This window comes from Antennarius striatus, chromosome 7, assembly GCF_040054535.1.
Source record: "Antennarius striatus isolate MH-2024 chromosome 7, ASM4005453v1, whole genome shotgun sequence".
Lineage (NCBI taxonomy): Eukaryota > Metazoa > Chordata > Actinopteri > Lophiiformes > Antennariidae > Antennarius > Antennarius striatus.
The window spans coordinates 20,160,563-20,183,788 of NC_090782.1; the positions used below are offsets into that span (position 1 = coordinate 20,160,563).

The following is a 23,226-nucleotide window of genomic DNA, read 5'->3' on the forward strand; positions in this document are numbered from 1 at the left end:
ATCTTCACTAAATCAAGATCTTCAATTAAAATGTGGTCCAGTTAAGTAAACTTCCCGTAGAAATATGCTTTTTTTAGTGCACATTAACTTTTCTTTAAAAAGTATTAAAAACTTTACAACAGCATTGCCTCTCCTTTCATATTTTGGTGGGAAAAAGTTGATTTAACCTTTCATAAACATGTTAAACATGCAAAAGTGAGGCACAGCAGTCTTATAAAGCTCATTGCAAGAAGTATAAATGTTTGTTTTCCTGCCCAGTTATCTCAAAGGATGTGGTTTCACTGTCAACTTTTGGTCTGACTTTTGGTAATGCCATCTTTATGCATGCTGTTTAGCTCTGTCACTCTGTTTGCTGAACATAGTGTAAGAACTATGTAGTAGCATAGCCACCTTAATTAGCATTCTCACAGACTGGTGGTGATAGTGGTGGTGGAGGGTGCCTTCCGGTCCCTTCTGCCTCATGTCCCAGGTGGTGTGCCTTTGTGTGCTCAGGTGGTGATGCTTTAGAGGGGGGAGGCTCTGGGCCTGTTGGTTCAGTCTGATTCAAGGGGGTGGTATCTGTTCTGACTGTTTCCAAATAAAGTATGATCGGCTAATCAATAAAAATGAGTGATTTGTCCATTTAAATGTTTTTGTCATGAATTGGTTAGAGCCCGGAATACAGGCTCTTACCAATTCATGACACAAGGCCACCTCTGTATTTCGCCAAAATCCCTGGACCTTGTTTAGTTTCAGTCTGACTATCAAGTAAGTCTTTTCAGTCTTTAAGTAGTTTTTTTCATATTGTGGATATAGTGTTAGTGTTCTTGCTCTTATATTGTGTATTGTTCCCAATTATTTCCATCTGGATAAAGCTTGGTCCAAGTTCTTACCCTGCCTGTCTGTTTCACACTACTATAGACTGGAATACAGTTAATTTGAAAGGAGCGACTGGTAGCTGTAAAGAAAGTTTTATTTGAATGAAAATAAATCAGAAAGGAAGGAAGACAATCCTTTCCTGGAGTGACTCACTGCTTTTTTTCATTACGTCAAAGCGGTTATTGCAAAACCATTTACGATTGTATCGTCAGTTCTGTTTGGACTTGAGCAGACTAGTTTCCTCTTTAGAAACATAAAGTAATTGAGAAAAAAAGAGAAAAAATAAAAACGAAATAAACATTAAAAAAAAGGATTAACCACACAGGTGTATAATTAGTGTCTTCCGTCTGGGATGTCTAACCACTCTGGGTGTCACATAGGTTATTTTACGCCATGTTGCATGTCATTGCTTATCACAGTCAAGTAATTCAGGAGTCATACTATCACATTTGGCTAAGCTGCAGAGGGATGATTCAGACAAAAGTTAGTGGGAGCTGACATACCTTGTTGACCCAATTATTACTCACTTCTCTGTTGCCACATTCTATCAGTGTCAAAGACAACAGGCTTGAGTCTGCCAGCGTCATCAGGTGATGGAGATGAACACCAGCTGGCTCTCTGAAGTTGACTATCAAGGAATGTGCCATGAACCGTATGATCAGCAAACGCTGCCAAATATTTGCATCAGTCTCTGGTGGGAGATTTCTGCCAGTTTATCCTACTTTAATTTAAGATGATAAGAGGTGCACTGCTTTTGACTGGCATTGGCAAAATACATATTTTGTCTTTTTTTATTGTTAAAGTAGGATAATACTAGAAAAAACTGAAAGTCAAGTCACAATTTTATGAAAATATAAGAATATTAAGGAATCATAAAAATATTCAATTGATATTTTTTCTAGATTATTTGTTGAGGTACCAGTAATACCTGGGCAAAAAACAAAACATTTTATGTTTTTAATATCTTTTGTTTTTAACAATTAAAATGGAAGTAAGCAGCAGTGTTGTATTGCTATCAATGTAGAATAGTTTTCAGCATTGGCTAACTTTGTCTGTGTTTCAGTTCAGAGAATATAGCCATTTGGGCTAGCTGTCTAATGTGCTTCATCCATGTTGTTAGATTAATCTCTGTCTGCTTCCCCACAACCAACTATGCTCCCAGATTTTCTGCAGTATGTTCTTTATTTGGTTAGGATCTAGTGAATGACCAGGCCAAAGCATAACTGACAGAAAATGCTGTTCAAATCCAGACTTTGTTGTGTTTGCCATGATGCTGGAGTGTTTTGAAAAATGGTCTTACTTTTGTTACCACTGCACAACCTATTCAGGCCTGGAAACAACTTTTTTTGAAATATTGTGCTACTCCTTCATATCTTCGTGTATACACATAGGATCATCCATTAAGGTCAAATAAAAGCCAGATTTACAGCAGTTATATGCATTAGCTGATAAAGAGTGCTAAAAATAAAGGCAGAATTGACTTAATTTTAAAACAATTTTTAACCTCCCCAAAAAAGACAAATTTTAAACACGCTTATCCAGACACATTACATGTTTTTTTTATCATGTATTCTGTATTTTATTGTCATATGTTGGATTTTGTTTAATAAAACAACTGTGTAGAATATTAGCATTTTTCACAGGAATGTATACCCATAGTGCTTTCTCTGTGATTTAGTTTGGGATCACATGGACCATACTTATATCCTCCTTTAAAGGCAGCTGGATTTCTACGGCTAAAACATTCAGGGTGAGACCTAAAATGCCACTCATTGATGTGGAGACATCTGCTGCACCCTAGGCTGTGACTTAGGGCAGTGGAATTTACCAAATCGCTGTATCCTGTGAGAGTTTCCTTTTTTAGCCCTGGAGCTGGCCCCTTTACTGGATTAAAGATCAGATGAGACATTTGTCATCTGACCACTTTAACAGTCATCTTCCCTTTGGGTTTCACAGAGAGCAAAAAAAAAAAAATTGCTTTTTTTGTGTTACTGCAACGCATATTTGAAGAAAGATGCTTCCTGAGGCCATTTTTGAGCTACATTAAGTACTGTCTTTTTCATGATGTCAAAGACCTTGGCCAAGCATTGTACAGAACAGATGCTGGCAAATGTAGCAGATCACTGCTTAGGACACAGATCGTTTTGTCTACTTTTTCTGTTTTCAGTTGTTATATTAACTATACAAAGTAAGAAAAAGAAAATACAAGCTTGATGCCTTCCCCAGAAGAATTTAGAATTGAGTCTTTCCTTTTGCAGTTTGGTTAGAGTTTAGAATAAGGTCTTTGGCATTGAGAGTGGGCTGTCTAAGCAGCTTTTTTATCCTCCCCTCCAACAGCCAGCCAGTCAATAATTTTCATATCCATTTCCTTTCTATCTTATGAAGGGTCACTGATGTTTCAAGCATTCAAATATCCTTGGAGGATGCCTCGCGGCTCCCAATGTCATGTGAAAGTTCTCATTTTCACTGTTACATTGATGCCTTTCCTTGGGGGGTTCTGTAGTGCTCTGGGGGGGTAACACACTACAAAGACATGCAAACACAAAAATTACTGACCTTCGACCCTGTTTAAAGTTTATGAAATGCTTACAGTGGGTCAACTCAAGCCGTGACCACACAATATCTGTAGTTTATTTCACTGTAAATTCTTCACAACCATGTTGTTATCTTTGGCATTGAAATACTCCTTTCTTTGATACAGTTCCATGTATATGCTTTGGAGTTATGAACCTATTAAGGTAATGGATAATTAAAGCAATAGCATACATGTATTTTGTCAGAGTGAAGATCCTCGAAGCATAAAAAATTATGAAACAAAGATGAAGGAATAAACAGCTTCTACATGTCTGCCTTTCCAAATTGTACGAGGGAGTTGTTAAAGAAGGTTTAAAAATGTTGACATGCATAGAAAATAGGTAAATATTTCACTAAAACTAATGCTGTTGAACTGGAAATGCAAAATTTGAATGAAATATATGTAGATTCTAGTTATTAATCAAAAAAACATAACATTGATCACACTTTCCATTCCTTCAAACAGCGTCGTATCTGCTGGAATGAGTTGCCAATAGTCTTGAAGGAGGCCTCACATGTGTTAAGCACTTGTTGGCTGCTTTTCTTTCAGTCTGTGGTCCAACCAAAATCTCAATCCCATACCATGGAGTTGGATTTCGGTGTGATAATAGTCAAGTTAGATCAGCTGATTCAACACTGCTACTTGGTTGAACAGCCTTTATAAGATAAGATATACTTTATTTATCCCAAACTGGGAAATTAAAAATTTAAACTGGAGGTGAAGTTTTGGACTTTTTCGTGTTCATTTTCCTATCAAGCACAAACCGCGATGGGCAGCCTGTTGCTACAGAATGCTTTGGTAATGATGCTGGTTAAGTGTGCCTTCAGTTTAAAGAAAAAAGAATGCCAGCAGCATCACCCGAAAATCAGATTCCAGCCCTCTTCTTTTCTGTGTCTCACAAAAACGTGATGGTTGGAGTTAAAAATGTCAAATTTAGGCTCAAGAGACCAAATACTTCCATTGGTCTCCTGTCCAATCCTGGTGTTTTTTGACTCTAGCAATTCTCTTCCTCCTATTGGACTCCCACAGTAGTGGTTTCTTTTCTTAGATTTAACTGTGATGTCTTGATTCTTGCTGTCTCCGCTGAAATTTTAATGATGAGATTGGAGCGTCCATTAATCCAGCATGCATGACCACGCAGTCATCCCTTTCTGTGTTGAGTGGCAAGTTTCCAGGTTTAAGTTAAGATATAGCCAAAGCTGTGTGCACTTACTGCACTGAAGTCTGATGTATCATCTTTGAAAAAGATTACTGTATGGCCGTGGCAACAAGTAGTTGGAACAAACGTTATGTGTAGCCAATACCACACAGTTATTGATGGTACATGAGCCAAAAACATTAAAATAGTAAGGCCTTTCAAAGAAAGCCCTGCGAACAAGCAGAGTTCAGTGTTCAGAAAGCCTCTCGCGCTTAAGAAGTCACTCATCCAAGATATACTCAGGCATTGGAATTCAACTCTTGACCCACTGAAGTTATTGCTGAAACAGCAGAAGCATAATTTAGCAATCCTAATCTCCACTAAATATTAGAGGCAAGAAAACACAGCATGCAGGTATGGTGATAGAATGATCACTGTACCATTAGCATGATCACTTTGTGGTAAGCTCTCCTGTCAACTTTTTACTGAGCTAGTTCTGTTGAATTAAGATATTATCATTGTCATGAGTTCACTTATTCCATTACCAAAATGCATTTGTTGCATATGCACGCACACACACACACGCACGCACGCACGCACGCCAACACGCACGCACACACACACACACACACACACACACACACACACACACACACACACACACACACACACACACACACACACACACACACACACACACACACACACACTGTAAATAGTACAGACCACATGTTTTGGGTCTCTATGGTTGCATCTGAACAAAACTACCAGATACATGCTGGCATGTTGTGAACTTTGCTTGAAACTAGCATCTTCCTTTCTTATCGAAGATGACTCCAATCCCTCTCTCCCTCTCTATCTGTTTTGATTATCCACAAACATACAAATCCCTCAGGATACAAATTCACTTTCACAGAATAATTGCAAGATGCTATATGCCACCGTAAAGACCACATCAGTGACAGCATACATTTGTCATGAGATGGTACAAAAGCAGAATGAATTTGCACCCATGAACGGAATGAGTGATGAGAGTTTTCCTTTTGCGTGTTGTTTACTGACTGTGTTATGAGCACTTGTTCCAGCTTCATCACAAATGAATCTTAATTTTCACATGGGATTTGATTTACAACAGTGCAAATTTGTTGTAGAGCTTTGTATTTTGACTGACTTCCCCTTCCCCAAGACAGGGACATTTCAGTGCGCTTCTTACATCGTCTTTTGATTTTGGTTTGTCATGATAATACTCGACAGTGTTCCTAAATGCTGGTAAACATCTTAATTACTGTCTGTATCTGGTCCCAGGATCATTCCTCATTATCAGTTCAGTAGTGGATTTTAGTCCTACTTCATTGACCTGCGCATATGGTGAATATCCTGCATATTTCATGCTTATTTATTGTATTATTTAATGTAGTCAACACTCTGTAAACATGCTGTATGTTACAAACAGTGCTTCCAGCAGCTGAACTGCCAAACAGATCAAGTTGAAGGTATTTCTCAGTTAATTTATAACCATCTAATGTCACATTTCAGATTGACAGTGAATGTCCATTTTATCATTAGTTTTTTGGTCACACACTTATGATGCGCATGCTGGTGTTATATGAATCAATCTGAAGTTCATGTTCAAAATATTATGAACATAATAGAAAACATCTTTGGAAGCTATTTTATGAACGATAGTGATATGAATTTTCTGAATGTGATGCTATTTAGCTGTAAAGTGCATGATTTGTAATTCGGGCTCAGTTTGTGAATTTTTAGACAGACTAACTTGCACTGGTCATTTACATTATTATGTATATATTGGTCAAAAACTTACATTACAGGCATTAAACCTAAGTGATGAAATTTATGTTCATATGAATTAATTTTATATTTTTACTTCATGTGTCTTGTTTGTTTGCTGGGGACATCTTTCTTCCCCCTTCTCCTTGACCGTCTGTTTCTGCCGTGAGTCACGGCAGATTTTCCTGGTCTCCCTCATCTGTGGGTTTGGCCTTGGGCTTTGAGGTTGTGGTCAAAGCCTGAGGGCATGAAGAAAGGAGAGGAGTCATGATGAGAAGCTCTCCTCAACTCTCGCTGCCTAACCTGCCCTCAAGCCCCTTTGTTTTGCTCTCTTTCCACTTCCATGCCACCTATGTCTTCTCTTCGTCCCTTATTGCTGCTTCTGATCTTAAAAATTTGTGTTCCTGCTTTCCACCCCCCAACCCCCCCCCCCTCTTCCCTGTTAAGTTTATCCATGTATTCTTCCATTTTCCATACCTCTATAACTCAGGACCCCTTTTTACACAGAGATCACACAATAGCATGTTAAGAAGACCCTACAAACCTCCAGCACTTAATTATTATTATTATGTTGCATGTTGTTTTCAACAAACTGAGCGTTGATGGCGTGTCAATGATGGCGGGATGAGGTATCAGTTTGTTCCACCTCCGTGGATGTGATGCTTCAGCTGTAGTGTGATCGCACCCCCGAGTGTGTTGGTTAAGATTTTACAAACCCAAAGGATTCATAGAGAAGGGAATGTGTTTTGGCCCTGAATGCTTTTCTGAAAGTACCTTCTGTACAAAAGGGCTCAATCTGTCCCCTCTCTTTCTGTCCTCGCTCTTGTCTCCAAGGGTCCGCTGCAGCCTACCCCCCCGCCCAGCCTTACTCTCTTCCACCCTGCCCTGCCTGGCCTACAGTCAATGGTAGGCAAGCAACCTGACTCCTTCGGAGCAGCAGGAAGCTGCAGCAGCAGGGGTTAGGCCTGTATGGCGCTGCTGGCTGGCTTTGTCAGAAGTCCTGCCAAGCCAAGGATGAGAGGCCTTTGCCAGTGTGGTATTGGGGCAAAGAATAAAAATATTTTACAGATGTCTGAAGGCAGGCATCAGGAGTCAGCAATAGCTTACTCAGTGTTAGAGCAGAGATGTGTTTAAAAAATTTGCATGTTCATGTATTTGTCTTTCGTCTTCCTAATGAGGGGAATCACTGAAATATAGATGAAAATTGAGCTTGATCATTTCAGGAAATTAGGGTGTGGTAGGAGGAGGGAAGTAGTCTGGTCTGATTCTGGATTGGTTTGAGGAAAAGTGATTGATTTGGGTGGGTTTTGTTTGAAGAAAGGGCACATTTAATGCTTCTGTGCTGTGAGTACCTGGCAGGGTTCCCAACCATTTCTGGCTTGACAGTTTAACAGTGAATATTTAACATTGCGCCACACTGCGGGGTTTGGCTGTAAACAGCAGTCAGCAAGCAGCATTGCAGCAAACGCCTGCATGACTCTGGTTGTGAAACCCACATAAAAACATTGTATAAGCAGGAAGCAAATCTTGAAGTTCTGATTTTAGAAAAAGGCAGATGGCATTGGCTGGTGGTGTCGCGCTGTAAAAAAACACTAGGATCCCCTGATGAAAGCGGCTCCAGCTTGCTTTGAACACCGAGTCTGTCATGGTTGGTGTCTGCTGTGTGGCTCCGGGTCAAACTGTGATACGCAACTCCTGGAATTTGCCCTTTTTAAGTTTTTCATGTTCAAATCGTCTAAGGGGGAAAATGGGGAAAGGGGGAGGGCAGGGAAATTCATTAATATTAATATTCTAATATGTGAAGGTGGCGGAGAAGACCGATCGGGTTTTCTTGCTTTCAACCCCAGTAGTGCAAGCTTTCTTTTTCTTTCTATCTTTCTGTCTCTCTATGTCTCAATTATTTGTTGTCAAATCATTTTCTAAGACTTGCAGTAACCCAACATCTTCTTTTCATCATGAGCTTTCAGAGTGATTTATTAGATCAAATTAATATTCCATGGCCTCTTTATTTACTATCATAAGTGATAATGAAGTACAGTAGTATATTCCTGCATTGGAAGCAAACATTTTTAGTCGAAATAAAACTTAAACAATGACATACGCTGAGCATTGTACAACACTAAACCTCAGTACAAAACCAGCCATTAAACCACTTGTATTTTCTTACTATGATGCTGTTCATCACACCCTTGGTGTCCAGGAGATACCGTTTTCCAACTGGAAATTATATTCAAACAATGTGTTTTAAGTGAAGTTTAAGATTTTCTGATTTAGTCTCTTGAGCTACACTTGACCCTGAGATCTAGAGATGTTGAGTTTTACAGATGTATGGAGAAAGGAGGGCAGAGTCCAGTCTCTGTGTGAGGGATGGTGGAACAGGTTTGACATCTCTCCTGAACTGAAAAGTGAAATCCCTGCAGACACAGACTCAAGATGAGGCATAAGGGAGGAGGGTGAGAAAGGGAGAGAGTTGTGACCCCTCAGGGCAAATGCTATTCTCCGATCGTCAACTCCTTACACACACACTCGCACACAAACTGTGATTCTCTGTCGGTGTGCTGGATGATGCACTCATGCAAAAAAGGATGAGTGCCTGAGGAATAAAAATAAGCATCAAACTTCTTAGATTTTTTCTGCGTATGCCCAGGTCGTGGATAAATACATGTTTTTGTAATAATTTCTGATCAAATGTACATTTTTTGAGGTGTTTTCCCTCAAACTAGACCTTTTGTTTTCAATATAAGTAAAAGCATAGAATTATGTCAATTTCTTTCTTCAGAACTTTGCACGAAGAATAAATAGAATTCTTAAATCTTACTATGGCATGTGCATCCAGTTTGAAATCCATTTCCCTTTTGACCTGCGTCTCATTCTGTGAATATTTCTGTACCTCAAAGTGATGTGTGGACCACTCTTCATATGTTTGTATCTTCTTTTCCATGTTGAGTATTCTGCTTAATCTAAAGTTGTTTTGGTTTCAGGGTGTTGCATGTTTCCATTGACCAACTGTGGGTACGCTAAAGAGTTACCTTCTGCATCCCCACATGTTTGTACCTCACAGAGCATATGAGAAGGCTAGAGTATGGAAATGCCCCAACAAATATATCTTTAGACCTCACGTTAGAATTCAGCTATTGTTTTTTCCTCTTAGACTAATTTTAATTCTGACACAGGGTAAATACTTCAAACTGTCCAGAAACAAGTTGGGGGCCCCTACGACAGTTTGATAAATTGGTAGTTTTGTGTGCAAGAAAGTTAGACAACATCAAAAGATGTTTCTTTAATGTTTGTCTCATTGATGAGAAACTTGAATGACAGGCTGCATCGCCTCGAAACAATACAGTGATTGGTCTTTGGTTCTGCTTCACTGATTTATCAAAAACAAAACAAAGAACAATACATTCACATTTACACATACATACACACATACATTTTAATGATGGAAATTTAAGATAGATGTATACTATGAAAGTGGCTAGGCTCAAGCTGAAATGACAATTCTGGTTTTTGTCATAATGTGACACAAATTGCTTTTTTCTTGACTGAGTACAAAAATACCATCCTTTCAAGTCATTTTTGAGTCTCTTTCATATGTGGACCCAGACTAGTTACACATCTGATTCTCAGCCATGTATATGAATACATGCATATAGCGAGTACTGTCATCATCAGCCAGCACTGGCAGCTGGGCTAAAAAAATGTATCGTCCATGAGAGCAAAATGTCATTCATGCTTTCAGTACTTGCAGGTTCCCTTCATTTGAGTATAATAAGTGGTCTCACAAATATGTTTTTGGTTGTTTGTGACTCAGATGAATTGTGCATACATGTTTCAGTGTATTAAAAAAAGAGAGAGAGAGAGAAAGAGAGAGAGAGAAAGATAGATAGATAATAGCATGCAAAACAGAGAGAAACTGAGATAAGAGGCACAATCTCCAGGGAGATGATGATTCTGGTCTCAATGTGTGGATGTTGCTCTGACAAGTAATGAAACATACCATGGTGGTCGATGGTCCTGCAGAGAGACGCCTGAGAAGAGAGATAGAGATAGAGAGAGGCACAGAGCTTGGTAGCTTGTGGGAAAGGGAAACAGAAACAACAGACGTTTAGAGCGATTCAGTGGTGATCAGAAGTTAACAGACGAAGGTTAATGTGATTCCAGGATCTGAAAGCTGCCTCGATGATGATGCCACAGCTTTTATCTGTTGATTAGTGTTACACTGATCACGAGGCTAGTCTTCAGAACACAACTGCATGATCAAGACCAGTCTCTTGATGGAAACACTATGTAATACAATCCTTTTTTTAATAAAAAACAACAAAAAGTGAGCGTGGCAATTCCTTATTTCATGTTTTATGCAATTCCCTCATTTGTCCCTATTTTATGTTGGTTTTTTTTACAACTAAAAACCCTCTAGCCTTGCAGACAAACAGAGCCCCAGCCCTGTGGTACAGAATGTCACATTCAATATCCTGGTGCCAGAGGTGATGAAGCTAATTTGGTGGTCAGTAAGTGACATGGCTAACAAACAAAACCCTTATTGGTCCTAGAGCATTAGAAGCTCCACACTGCTGTACACTGTTCTGTTTTGCATTGTGAGAGACCACGGTGTGTTGCTGCGGGGCACTAACGCAACCTAGAGCCTCTGGATTTACATCCTGCTGTTGTACGCAAATCCAGGTCTGGATGTTTGATTCTAAAGTCAAAATGAACTGAAAGGTATGCTCCTTAAAATACACTTAATAGTTGATTTAACAACTACTTAAATTACATGTGATAAATGACAATGCATTTCATGACTAACATCTGTCGTTAGAACCCATTATGGATGAAATTCCACTGGGGCTATGACTGGGGTACATCAGCGTTGGCCTTCTTTGCTCCATCTTAGATGTGTGAGGAGCTGCAGATGTGTGCATCCTCTGAATTCCAGCAGTGTGGCACCTTCTTGCAGTTTTTTGCAGCGCTGTGGACATATTGATTTGTGCTGTAGGACTTAACAATTGCAAAACTAGCTGCTTTGATGTTGCTATTGTAGCAGTCTCTTGAGAGAAGGAGTATGGGCTGTCCTCTAACTAAGTCATTGATACCAATCCAAAGCATTGTTCGGATCCATCCAACATGTAAGGTGGTTTTCCCTTACCCATGGTACCACCTTCTAGATAGTTACATTTTAGTTGTGGGCTACAGTTTTTCTTTGTTAACCCACTGATGAACATGACATGACCTTGGGGCTATTACTTTGTCACAGCTCCAAATTCTTGCATTTTCTCTGCTCTTTGGTAAAAAATGCCCCATATCATGACACACAAAGATGTAATTCTTCTGTCAGATCAGTACAATATGGATTTGAAACTAAATCCATTATTAAAGTCCCTTGAATACCCTAATACCCCACTTGCTCTTAGATCAATCAGTCTAAATTAAGCCTTCTGCATCATCTTTCCTGTATTATGTATTCAGTTTCGTTTTAACTGAGGTGTGATTGTGATATGGCATTTTGAAGGGCTGTGAGGCTGTATGTGTGTGTGTATATAAGCGAAGCTCAAACCCCTAGGGTACCCTTTCTTGAACGCCTAGGGGGTTCTCTTCTTCACACAGCCTGCTTCTCCTCACACTAACCTGGTTTCTGAGGCATCACACAGCCTCCTTAAATGCTGCTCTGTTTTTGCATACTTTGCCCACATGATTTTGTCTTTCCTTACACAGTCAGCAATTTGTCAATATTCCTTGTTTATTCTCAGTGATTGACAGTATGAATTGGTCTCACCTAGGAAAGGAGGGTGGTTAGGAATAAAATAAAGAGGGATAGTTTGGCTGACAGTCTTTTTTTGACTGGTACCAAGGCTGTCTGTCACTCTTCTTTTATCATTGAAATTGGAGTTTATCTTTTACAAGCGTGAGTGGAATGTTTTTGTTTTTCAAGTGATTATTAGCATCCTCTTTGGCTGCCATCTCCGGCTGATGAAATGAGAACATCAAACGGTGCGCTACGCTAACAAAACGGTGTGGGCTGGCTGGCTGGCTCCTGCCTTTTGCTGTAAGGCACCTGCTGAAGTGACAGGCTGGCAACAAAAGGTCCCTCACCACAAGAGAGTCATCAGTGCTGCTGTGGTGAGTGGGCAGGACAATAGAGCAGAGAGGTGGCCTGGGCTTTTAGTCACGTGCCAGCTCGTGTTGACAACAAGCAGGAGTGAGGAGCATAAAAGGGAGGAGGTGGGGATGACAAGAGCGAGGGAGGAGGAGAAAGGAGAGAAACGGGGATGACACCTGCATGTGCTTAAGTTCTTTTCTCAATGGCGGACGTCTTTGCTATACATAGTGACTGGAACGCAAAAGAAAAACAGAAAAGGGATAGAATTGTGCAGGTGTTTTGGATGCACAGAAAGAGTTCAGTGTTTGCCGACTTTGATGAAGTGGACAAAGTGACATAGAAGCTGCCATGGTGCTGTCGCTTAGCGGTTTTATTTAAGTTGAATGATATTTTGGTGTCTGTCAGTCACTGCGATGTCCACCACATGAACATGCTGCAGTTTCTACAGTTTGTTTACAGTTCTTAACATAAATGGCCACAGATTAAGTTTAACTTTATTGTCATATGGACTATCCATCAGACAAGTATACAACAAAATGAAATTGCGCCCTAGCTCTTTCACAAAAATAAGTAAAATACAAGGACAAAAGGTCATAACAGCTGTGTTAGGTAAAAGATACACAATGGAAAAATAGCAGTCTAAAGATAGAGGGAATATGTTGGGATCCTTTGCAAGTTGTCAAACAACAACATTAAGATTATCTAGGTGATGAAACAAGTGGCTCACTCCTTTCTCACTACATTTCATTGTTCTTGCGTCTTTTTATGATTCTACTATGTTCTAGCCTGATTTGATAAATTTCTGTCCTTTGTAAGAACTAGCATATAAAAATATGGGAATATGCATTCACTAGACACAGCATTTTAATTACCTCTTTTGCCACCGAAACAGCTTTGATTTGTTGAAGCATAGTCCCCACAAGACCTCTGAAGGTGTGGTATCTCGCACCTAGATAGCAGCAGATCCTGTACAGGCCTTCTTGCTAAGCAAAGTGTCCATGGATCAAATTTGTTTGTCCAGGACACGGTTAATGGATTGGATTGACATTTGGAATGTTAGAATGCAAGTAAACATCTTCACTGCATTGCAGAATTTTTTTTGCAGTATGACTGTGAAAGAGATCCTGCTAGATGAGACTTCTACAATTAGGGAATATGTTTCCATGAAGAGGTGTAATTGCTCTGCAATCATGTTTAGGTAGATGGTAGGTGTAAAAGTAGCGCCCATGTCAATGCCACGACCAAGGTTTGCTATCAGAGCGGTGGCCAAAGCGTTATACTCCCTCCGCTGTTTTACCTCTTTTCTTCATGTTGCTATCTCTTTCCCCGGCTAAGCAATGCACAGTGGACAGCAGTCAACAAGAACAATCTGGTCCATTTGAGGCTGTACTGCTCTATGCAAGCTATGATATACCAGAATCAGCGTAAAAATTATGTAAAAATGTTTTTTAAATTACATTTTTTTTCTTTGCAAAAGAAATGCAAAAGAAAATGACAATGATGTGTCACTGTTAGGTTGTAAGACCTTTAGCAGCTATCAGAGCATAAGTTCCATCAACACTAATTTATTTTATAAATATCCTATCAGCGCCAATTAATGGGTCAAAGTCTAGGAGAGTCTAGTGTTGTTTATGGGATAACTGGTTCATGTGACCTCAGAGATGGTTCAGGTCTGTTTTATAAAGGCTGCCGCAGGTGAAATGGAGCAGAGCACTGTGCTAGTTTTTGTGGACTGTTGATGAATATATCATTTAGGCCTCACATGAAGCCCAGGCTATTTGTGCCGTGCTATTTACTTCTGCGATGAAATAATCATTAGCCTATAAAAATATGAAAGTTAAAAATGTAAAGCAGGCTTATAAATAGTTAGAAAGCAGCATTATGGATCACTGGCCTTGTGGGGTCCCAGTGGACATCAGCGCTTTTCTTTGTCTTAATTTACTTTTTTTAAAAATCATTTTGTTGTTCTCCCTCCACTTGGGAGAGTGTGAAGGTCTAAGATGAATGCAATACCACAATCAAACATTCACACGCACACAGCAGAAATGCAGCTATACGTAAAAATTCAACTCATTATCATGCACACGCCATAATATATTGAGATATAAGTGTTTAACCAATATGACTCCTCACAGATGTCAGGATCGGTTTAACCAATGTTTAACCAATATCTGGTGAAGGTTCCCAATCAGAGCCGGTAGTTGGCCGTGTCTTGAGGCTGATAGTTGAATTGCTCTTGTACCATTCCTAGCTTAACATCATTCAAGACACTTAGTTGTATCCAACAACATCTTATCTGACTAAATAATGGCATGCTGGACTCGACGTTGATGCATCATTTTAGGTGTCGGTCTATGGGATGACATAAACAGCAGAAGTAATTACTCTGAGGGTCCACTGGGTCTTGGGCCTGTATGTAAATGTACTGTATATGTGTGTGTGTGTGTGTGTGTGTGTGTGTGTGTGTGTGTGTGTGTGTGTGTGTGTGTGTGTGTGTGTGTGTGTGTGTGTGTGTGCGTATGTGTGTGCGTGTGTGTGTGTGTCTGTGTGTGTGTGTGTAAAAAAAAAAGTAAACAGACACACACACACACACACACACACACACACACACACACACACACACACACACACGGTGAGTAAAAAGTTTGGGCCCCAGTCAGTTTTTTAACTTTATTTTTTCTGCACCATTCAACCTTTGTTGGTGACAAGACAACTTTTGAAGAAACATGCTTTGCACAGTCTTACTTTTCCAAACACACCAAGCTAGGTCATTTTTATGTAAGCACAGTGTTGTCACATTGGTGGTCACTATCAGCCAATACATAAAATTTTGAACCCACTATCAGAATTGGTATTGAACAGGAAAAACTAAAGGAACATGCCCAATTCAGATAAATTGATTTTTACATCCAACCTCCAATACACTCGGACATGGGACATGCAGACTTTTTACAGTCTCGAGGACCCCTTGTCATTAATCCAGTCTTGTTTTGCCTGTTTCAAAATAAATCCTGATTGATGTCAGTGTTGTTGTTTGGGTCCTCTGACTGTTTGACTGTAATATTTTCACACTCAATTGCTCCCTTATTAACTTTGTGCTTTTGTAGCTGGATCTAGAGAAGGGGAGAGTCTAAATGATTTGCCTTTATTAGGTAGAGATTAGAGTAGAACTTTATTGATCCCTTCAGGAGGTTCCGTCAGGGAAATTAACTTCTCCGTCACACTACACACAGCACAGTGAGCACACAAAAGCACACAGAAAAAGCACACAGAAAGTAGTACTAACACCTAGAAGAATAAAAATAACCCACCAATAATATACAAATAAAAAGGCATAAATAGGTATAGGAAAGTTAAAATCTTTCTAGTGTTTGCAGTGTTTATGGTTATTGTGCATATCATCCCTCAGCTCTTGTGTGGACTCGCGTCTTCGTCGAGAGGAGAGAGCAGTTAAATGCACTCTAAAAAATAATACTGCATGTTACTTAATTCAATCAGTGAAACATTTTTACACTTACAAGTATTGAGTAGATATGAAAGCTCTCAAATGTGTTAAAACAAAACCTGAGTCATGAGTAAAATCTAAGTAATATTTTCTAGTACATCTGAACGAATTGATTTGGTTCAATTACCTACACAAATTGAGTAAATGTAACTGAATTTGGGGGGGTCGCACCCCAAAATGAGGGGGGACGGCACTTTGCTCAAGGGCACCTTGGCAGTGGCTGGGAGGTGAGCTGACACCTCCCACCGTCAGCTTACACTCTGAGGGATGTCCTGGCAGGAGCTGGATTCGAACCCCCGATGGCTGGGCGATCCGTCTTCAAGACATCTGCTCTACTGCTGAGCCACTGCCAGAGTGAGTGACCAGCGCCCAAAAATCCTAAAAAGGCGGAATCAGTTCCTTTCTGTTTACTTGATGTTTTTAAGTTGTTAGTTACGTCTCCAATACAATTGAGTTGACTTGTTTAATAATTGCACTTATTAAAACTAACTGATATTTGTTAATATATTCTCAAAAAGGTTGGTGAAACATACACTTATTATTACAAATATTTAAACCATGTCATCTGTAAGTCAAATAATACTTTATTTTAACTAAGTAAACTTAATTTACATGTGTCTATTTCAAACAAATATTCCTGTTGGAGTTTTACAAATTAATTTTGATGTAGTCAAATCAAATACTCATCATGATGATATTCAGAATTTTTATTGAGCATGCATAACTATATATTACTGTCACATTTACTAGGTCCTTCAATCATTTTTTAGAGTGTGGCTCGGGGGATGAGGACTTCTTAAGTCTGTTGGTCCTGCATGTTGGGAGGTCTGGTAGAACATCCACAGGAGCTTTCTGCAGATGTTGAATGCAATTAGCCTCTTCAGAAAGTATATTCTTCTCTGTGCCTTCTTGTACAGCTGCCTCCTGTTGCTTGACCTGTCCAGCTTGTTGTCCAGCCACAACCCAAGATATTTATAGGTCTGCACAGCCTCAACCTCCTCCATTCCCATCAGAACTGGTCTAGGTTGGGGTCTGCCCCTCCCGAAGTCAATGACCAGCTCTTTAGTTTTGGAGGTGTTGAGCTGCAGGCTGTTGCTGTGACACCAGTTGACAAAGTCCCGCACCAAGCATCTATATTCCTCTTCCTCATTGTCTCTGATACATCCCACGATCGCTGTGTCATCTGCGAACTTCTGAATTTAACACAGTTCTGAGTTGTAGCAGAAGTCCGCCGTGTACAGAGTGAAGAAGATCGAGGATCGGCCCGCCTTTGCATTCCTTATTTTCAAAGATTCCTGCCTTCATCTCCTTGTCCTGCTTTTTCTCTTAGATTGAAAGACAATTATAGTTCCTTCTCTTCATTTTTTATTCCATCAAGTCTTGGGCCATCTTTCACAAAGACTGGCTTAGATGCTGAGGTGTACTCGTTCCTCTCTCTCGACACACACTCCAACGAACATGTGTGCTCGCACATTTAAACTAATGATTTTGAATAGTGATTAAAATGAATTGGAGAGCATGCTTCTTTTGTACTATAAGGACCCCTCCATCATTAGCGGTTCTCTTCTTCTCTCTTCCTTTTTTTAGTCTTTGTGTGTCATCAGTGTTAGTCAAGCCGGGGTTTCAGACAAGGCCCGGGGTGGGCTTTTATGAGCAGAGACTCAAAGATTTCTCCACTTCTTGTAATCATGGACAGTACTCTTGTAGTATTTTCACTGTCGTCTTCTAGCTCCTCAAAGGTGCCTTTGATTCCTTCACATCCTACACCCAGTCTGGATAGTGTCACATCATATTTTTTCCTTTTCCTGTTTTCAACACCCCCCCACACCTCTTTTCCTGTCCTCGTCTTTTTTCCCCTCTCTTCTTCGACTCAAGCTCATCAGTCTATGTTCATATTTATTGTCTCCCGCTGATTTAGCACCCTTCTCTTTGGGACCGCTAAATTCCAGGACCTTTTCCCTTCACTACCTTCACTTCCTCATTGGTCCCCCCCTCCTTCCAAGTTTGCCTTGATCCAGTTTTTATAATCAGCTTGCTCTCTTTGTTTTTCTCTTCTATTGCTTTAAATGAATAATGCAAAAGGGAGGAAGCGGGGATTAAAGAGGAGCTAAAGCCAGTGCCAACGTCTGTGGCGTAGAGCTCCACGCTGTCCCTCACAGGACCACGAACACATCAGAACTAACAAGCCTTTTTTCCTTTCACGGGTCTGTCCCACACTCTTACACACCTTATCTGCTGCAACCCACTCACTCTTGCCTTTTCCTGCGCAGGTTTGCCCCAGTTCACCATCAAGCAATGCTTTAAAATTATCTGCAGCTTTAATATTTGAAAGAGATTGAAGCACCTAATGGTTTAACTGGGATCCACTGAGTTTTTCTATTTTATTCCTCATCCTTTCTTTTCTGCTGTGCAGCTGCAAAAACCACGGAATGCTATGATTAAACTGTCATTTATTTCAGGTATTCACAATAATATATAATTATTCATGATACATTTCAAGTTTAAAATGCCTGTTACTTGTACTTTTGAGTGGAGTTAAAATAAATGCATGTTTGTGCTGGAATAACTATACTCTTAAAAATTTGGTTGTAGAGATCAGAAGAATAGAGGGGACATCTGAGGAAGTTGAGAGGAAGAAATATGAAGTTTTGCAAAATACAATGGTTGATTGACTGTGTCACAGGAACATGAAACAAAACTGCATTGATTCTAATGAGCACAATTGCATGAGAAACAGGGAAATAGTCGTGTCCAAAAAAAGGCAAATTAACAAGACAGAGAATAAGGAAAAAATAAGTGATCTCCAAAAAATATGCTGAATAGTTAATATGCTATCCCTTTTCTTCCTCCTCTTGTTCTGCCAGTGTGAGTGTGTTTCTTCCTCCTCTCGTCTATCACGTAATTACCTACGTGTGATTGGGCCTACTGTGAGAATGTCAGACTGCAGTCTCACATTAGATGGAACACAGTCAGAAATCCTTGTTTGTTTATGCAGAGTGGTTGGTGGTCTGGGAGAGTTTTTCCCCCTTCCTTCAACAGAAAAACAACCATCAGTTTGTCAAAGAAATGAGTGGTTCTTCTGCTGCTGTAAGCCACTTAATAAGGAATTGGAAATCTGGTCAGATTTTATATAAAGGAATTTTTGAAATCCACTTTCAACAATTAGGGTTACGGTTTCCCTGGGCAGAAATTGTGTAGAAATTGAGAGTCAACAACTGTTGCTTTACTGTGGCAAGATACACCAGAAAAACTAAAATACATATTAAATAGTAAAACGTGAGATTCTAAATGCGTATAATTTTGATGTATGATTTTAGATACATGCATACTGTATTTATCCTGCAAACATGACCAAGTCTGTCATCTATAAATAATAAGCCTTATTTGGAGCAATGTATCCTCATAGCTATATGATTAGTGCAATGACTAATTACATAATTGGGTGATCAGACCGGCTTCTCAACAGCTCTGAGATTCTATTATGTTGTTTGGCTCGCAGATGGACAATGTCTTCCTGGAAGACTTCATGTCATGACCCAGATGCCAAATGAGTGCCATCTTGGAGTGATTTACAGATCAGTTGTTGGTACTCTGCAGTTTGTGTCGTACCACAACACAGCAAAAACCTGCACTGATTGCCTTGGTGCCCAATTTGACTTTGAGTAAGACTTTATTTGCGTTTTAACTGCTATCCCATTACTTCTCTTGTGCCTCAGAGACAATGAGAAAAACGATGTCAACTGAGGTGCATAGTAGTGAGTGTAATGTCCACACAATGAAAATTTGAATCTGTCTATGCATTTCACTTCATCGGGTACAAAAACGTGCTTTCTTTTTGACAGATTATACAGTTTGTGAATTGTGTGAGTGGGAGCCCAGAGCTATGACCTTACTATGTTTGAGTGAATCTGCTGTTTTAATTACTGTTTCCTGATGTTTGTTAATCTAACATGGCAGTCTTAATTGATCTCTTTAAAGTGGGATGTGGGAGGCAAAAGAACATCAGGGAGCTCAGATATACCCTGCTCATTATTTTATGCATACAGACAGAAAGATTGCACGGATGGAAAGAGAACTATCATTGCCAGCGCCAATCTTACAACGCACAAGGCTGAAGTGCAAAGTATCACACCGAGAGACAGGAAAGCACTTGGATGGATGACTTGTAAGGTCTCCTGTGACATTGAAATATAAATGCCACTGTAGCCACATAGCCAGCCACCCATTCAGTGTCTGTTTAATAAGCCCTGAATTCACCTGGTATCACAATTTTGTACGGTTTCCATGGAAACATGTTATCGAGTGTTCATTTAATGCAAAATGTATGTTGAAAAATATACATTCTAGCTTCATTACCTTTCACACATAACCCAAAAATACATTTGTGCCATTAAATATTCAGAATTTTCAATAAATACATTTTTGTCCCCTTCGGAAGGATAACTTTGTGTAGCCTCTGAAGGTTGGTCAAAAAATAAACAAATTTTTACCATTAAAACTTGATCTTTATGGCTAATTGAATGTATTTCTTAACATTAAATATAAAAACACACGCAGCTGCAGTTTATAGTTTATCCATTACCTTTGTATAGGCTGTTGGAGCAGAGCTGTCAGTTCAGTCGGTTTTTTGTACAAACTAATTCAAGAACACAAGATGAATCTTCACCATGAAACGATCTAATGAAACTGTAAAATGTGGCTTAGATCTGCATATGCATAAGTAAAACAGATGATCAGGAAATGCAATGTCCTACTCAGTACATCAAAGTGTCATCCAATCGCGTAACACTGTGGAGATACAGTATACTGAAATTAACGATCAAATTTAACAAAACGATTTTATCTTTAAAACTTTAAGTGAAGTGATGAATTTTCACTTGACCTGGATTATTCTTTCTTTCCTGTTTTCGCATTCTCTTACTTTTATGTCACATATCTATATAGTCTTAAATAGTTCTCTATTTTTCCATTTTTAAACCATTCATCAAGGTTTATCCAACAAAGCAGCATAGTTCCTTGGTAGAATATTCATTGTTTGGCATTCTGAATACAATCAGACATTAATGAACATCTAAGGTGTTAGACTTAAACAATTCATGACAGTTGTTCACTCGGTTTATTTCATTAAAAGGAGAACCAAAGGACTGAAGATTGGCTATTTTATAATGCTCCTCTAGTTTGCCTTTTTGCCTCTAGCGGTGCTTTTTTAAAAACATTTGAATTTATTTAACTTGCTTAGAACAAGGTTTTAATGTAAATTTTGGAAAATAATATTCCCAATATAGTTAATGCAATCCCAAGAGAAATCGTGTTGTGCAAACACTTGTTTTCATGATCTTCAAAGCTCACAAGAAGGCCAGTGAACCCCCAGAAAAGAAGCTGAACTAATCTAAAATAAACAAGTACAATATTTGCAAATTACATGCTTCACCCACATGCATACACATTTATACGCCACAAGACGTATACAGTAATAGCAACTGTTTCCTCAACGATATGGATTACTCAGCTTGTGTAAAAGTAGCCGATCAAGGGGATCCGAATGTTATCCAACTCGTAGAAAACTTTTTACTATAGAGTCCTGACTTTTTTGCCATCTGCCACTAAACGGAGCCATCAGTCAGCTGATCTAAATTATTGAATATTACCCACAATACTGTATAGTAGTTTAAATCAAAACATTGATTACTAGTGCATGCAGAGCTGTAAAACATGAAGACATATCTGCCCTTTGACTAAACAAAAAAAATCTAACATTTCATTTGACATAATTTCTATTTTCATTTATTTCACGCCAAACGTTACACACTCCTCACCAGTATTTTAGAAAGCACCATGGGTTGTAGTGATACCAGCTCTTTAAGGACATTCAAGACAAAAGTTATTCTCTTTCTTAATGAATGACTTCTAATGCCACTGTTCACTAATTTACTATTTACACCTAAGATTGCCTTCTATGCGCACCTGGGATATTCAGTATTGCATTAGTTCTGATTATTTCAAAACAAAAATCCTCAACGCAGAACAGTTTCCCTCAATATTACACTCTCTTGATATATTTCCCACCTGTGGACAATAAATAATTAATTTCTTCATTGACAGACTAGGCAAAAATGTAAAATATAGATGAACCATGGGATGAAAATGAACAACATATAAACCTGAACATAAACGATATGTCTTGAAATTCTGTATACTCTCTCACACATAAATTCAGACATGTCATTATTATATGTGCATTGTTTGGGATTGTAGGTTAGTGCCACGTTGTGGATTGGAAATAAAACAATTTGTAAGGATCAAATGTTAATATAATAAAGTCAGTGACTCAGTAGGATTGTTTGGCAACACACACAAACATGCACTTAATGTTGTGCACTTACATGTATGTATTTGGCAGATGTCTAATTAGTCTCATTAGAGTTTATTGAATTGGACCGATGGTATCAGCAGACAGACAGCTCCTCTGTGCCGTTGTTGTCTCCATTGTACCAGGGGACTTTTAATTGGCTGGGGAGGTTTGAAGCAGCAGAGATAGAGAGACAGTTAACAGTGCACAAATATATGTATCTGCAGCCACATGGCTTTCACTCAAGTGGAAACATGCAAATGTCTTGCTGTGAAGTATGTTTTGTCCCGTTTCTTTTTGTCTGAATCCTTATTGTGTAGATGTCCATTTGTGTTTGCACACATGTGTGTTCATATGAATAAGACACCGCAAAGTGAAAACAATCCTCCTGACTACAGAATATAGTACAAAGTCTGGACTTTTTTTTAAAGATCTGCCTTTGTCAATAGTTTCTCCTCGTAATGCTTTTCAGTATTAGTTATTTTCTTTTTCTCCACAAGTACCCAGTGTGTGTGCAGTTGTATGTGTATACCCATATGTACTCACACACTGTAGGATCTCAGCAATTTATGTGGTCACTTTTCCTAAGCCTGAATTCGTACAAAATCCCACTATTAACATGTTTGATGCTACTCATGCATTTCTCTTATGGGTAATTTAAATTATTGTTAAGTATCTGAAAATATTATAATCAACCCACTACATGCATTAGTATGCACTGCAAATGATCGCAAAGCATCTGTTGAAATCGTCTCACTTGTGGATTGGAGATGGTAGAATCATAATTGTGTGATTAAAAATCTAGAATCATATTCTCTTTATGATTTGTTTAAGTTATTCCTGCAGGTAGCATTTCACAGTTTGGCACTCTCTAATTTTAAGTGTGGCGATACGCCAAGCAACCGGTGGTGGAGTA

General features: G+C 39.1%; 1 protein-coding gene across 1 annotated transcript in view; it reads left to right on the plus strand.

Moving 5' to 3' along the window:
- The window catches only part of nek7 (NIMA-related kinase 7), a 60,111-nt gene that overhangs the window by 1,202 nt on the left and 35,683 nt on the right, over positions 1-23,226 (plus strand). The window lies entirely within an intron of this gene.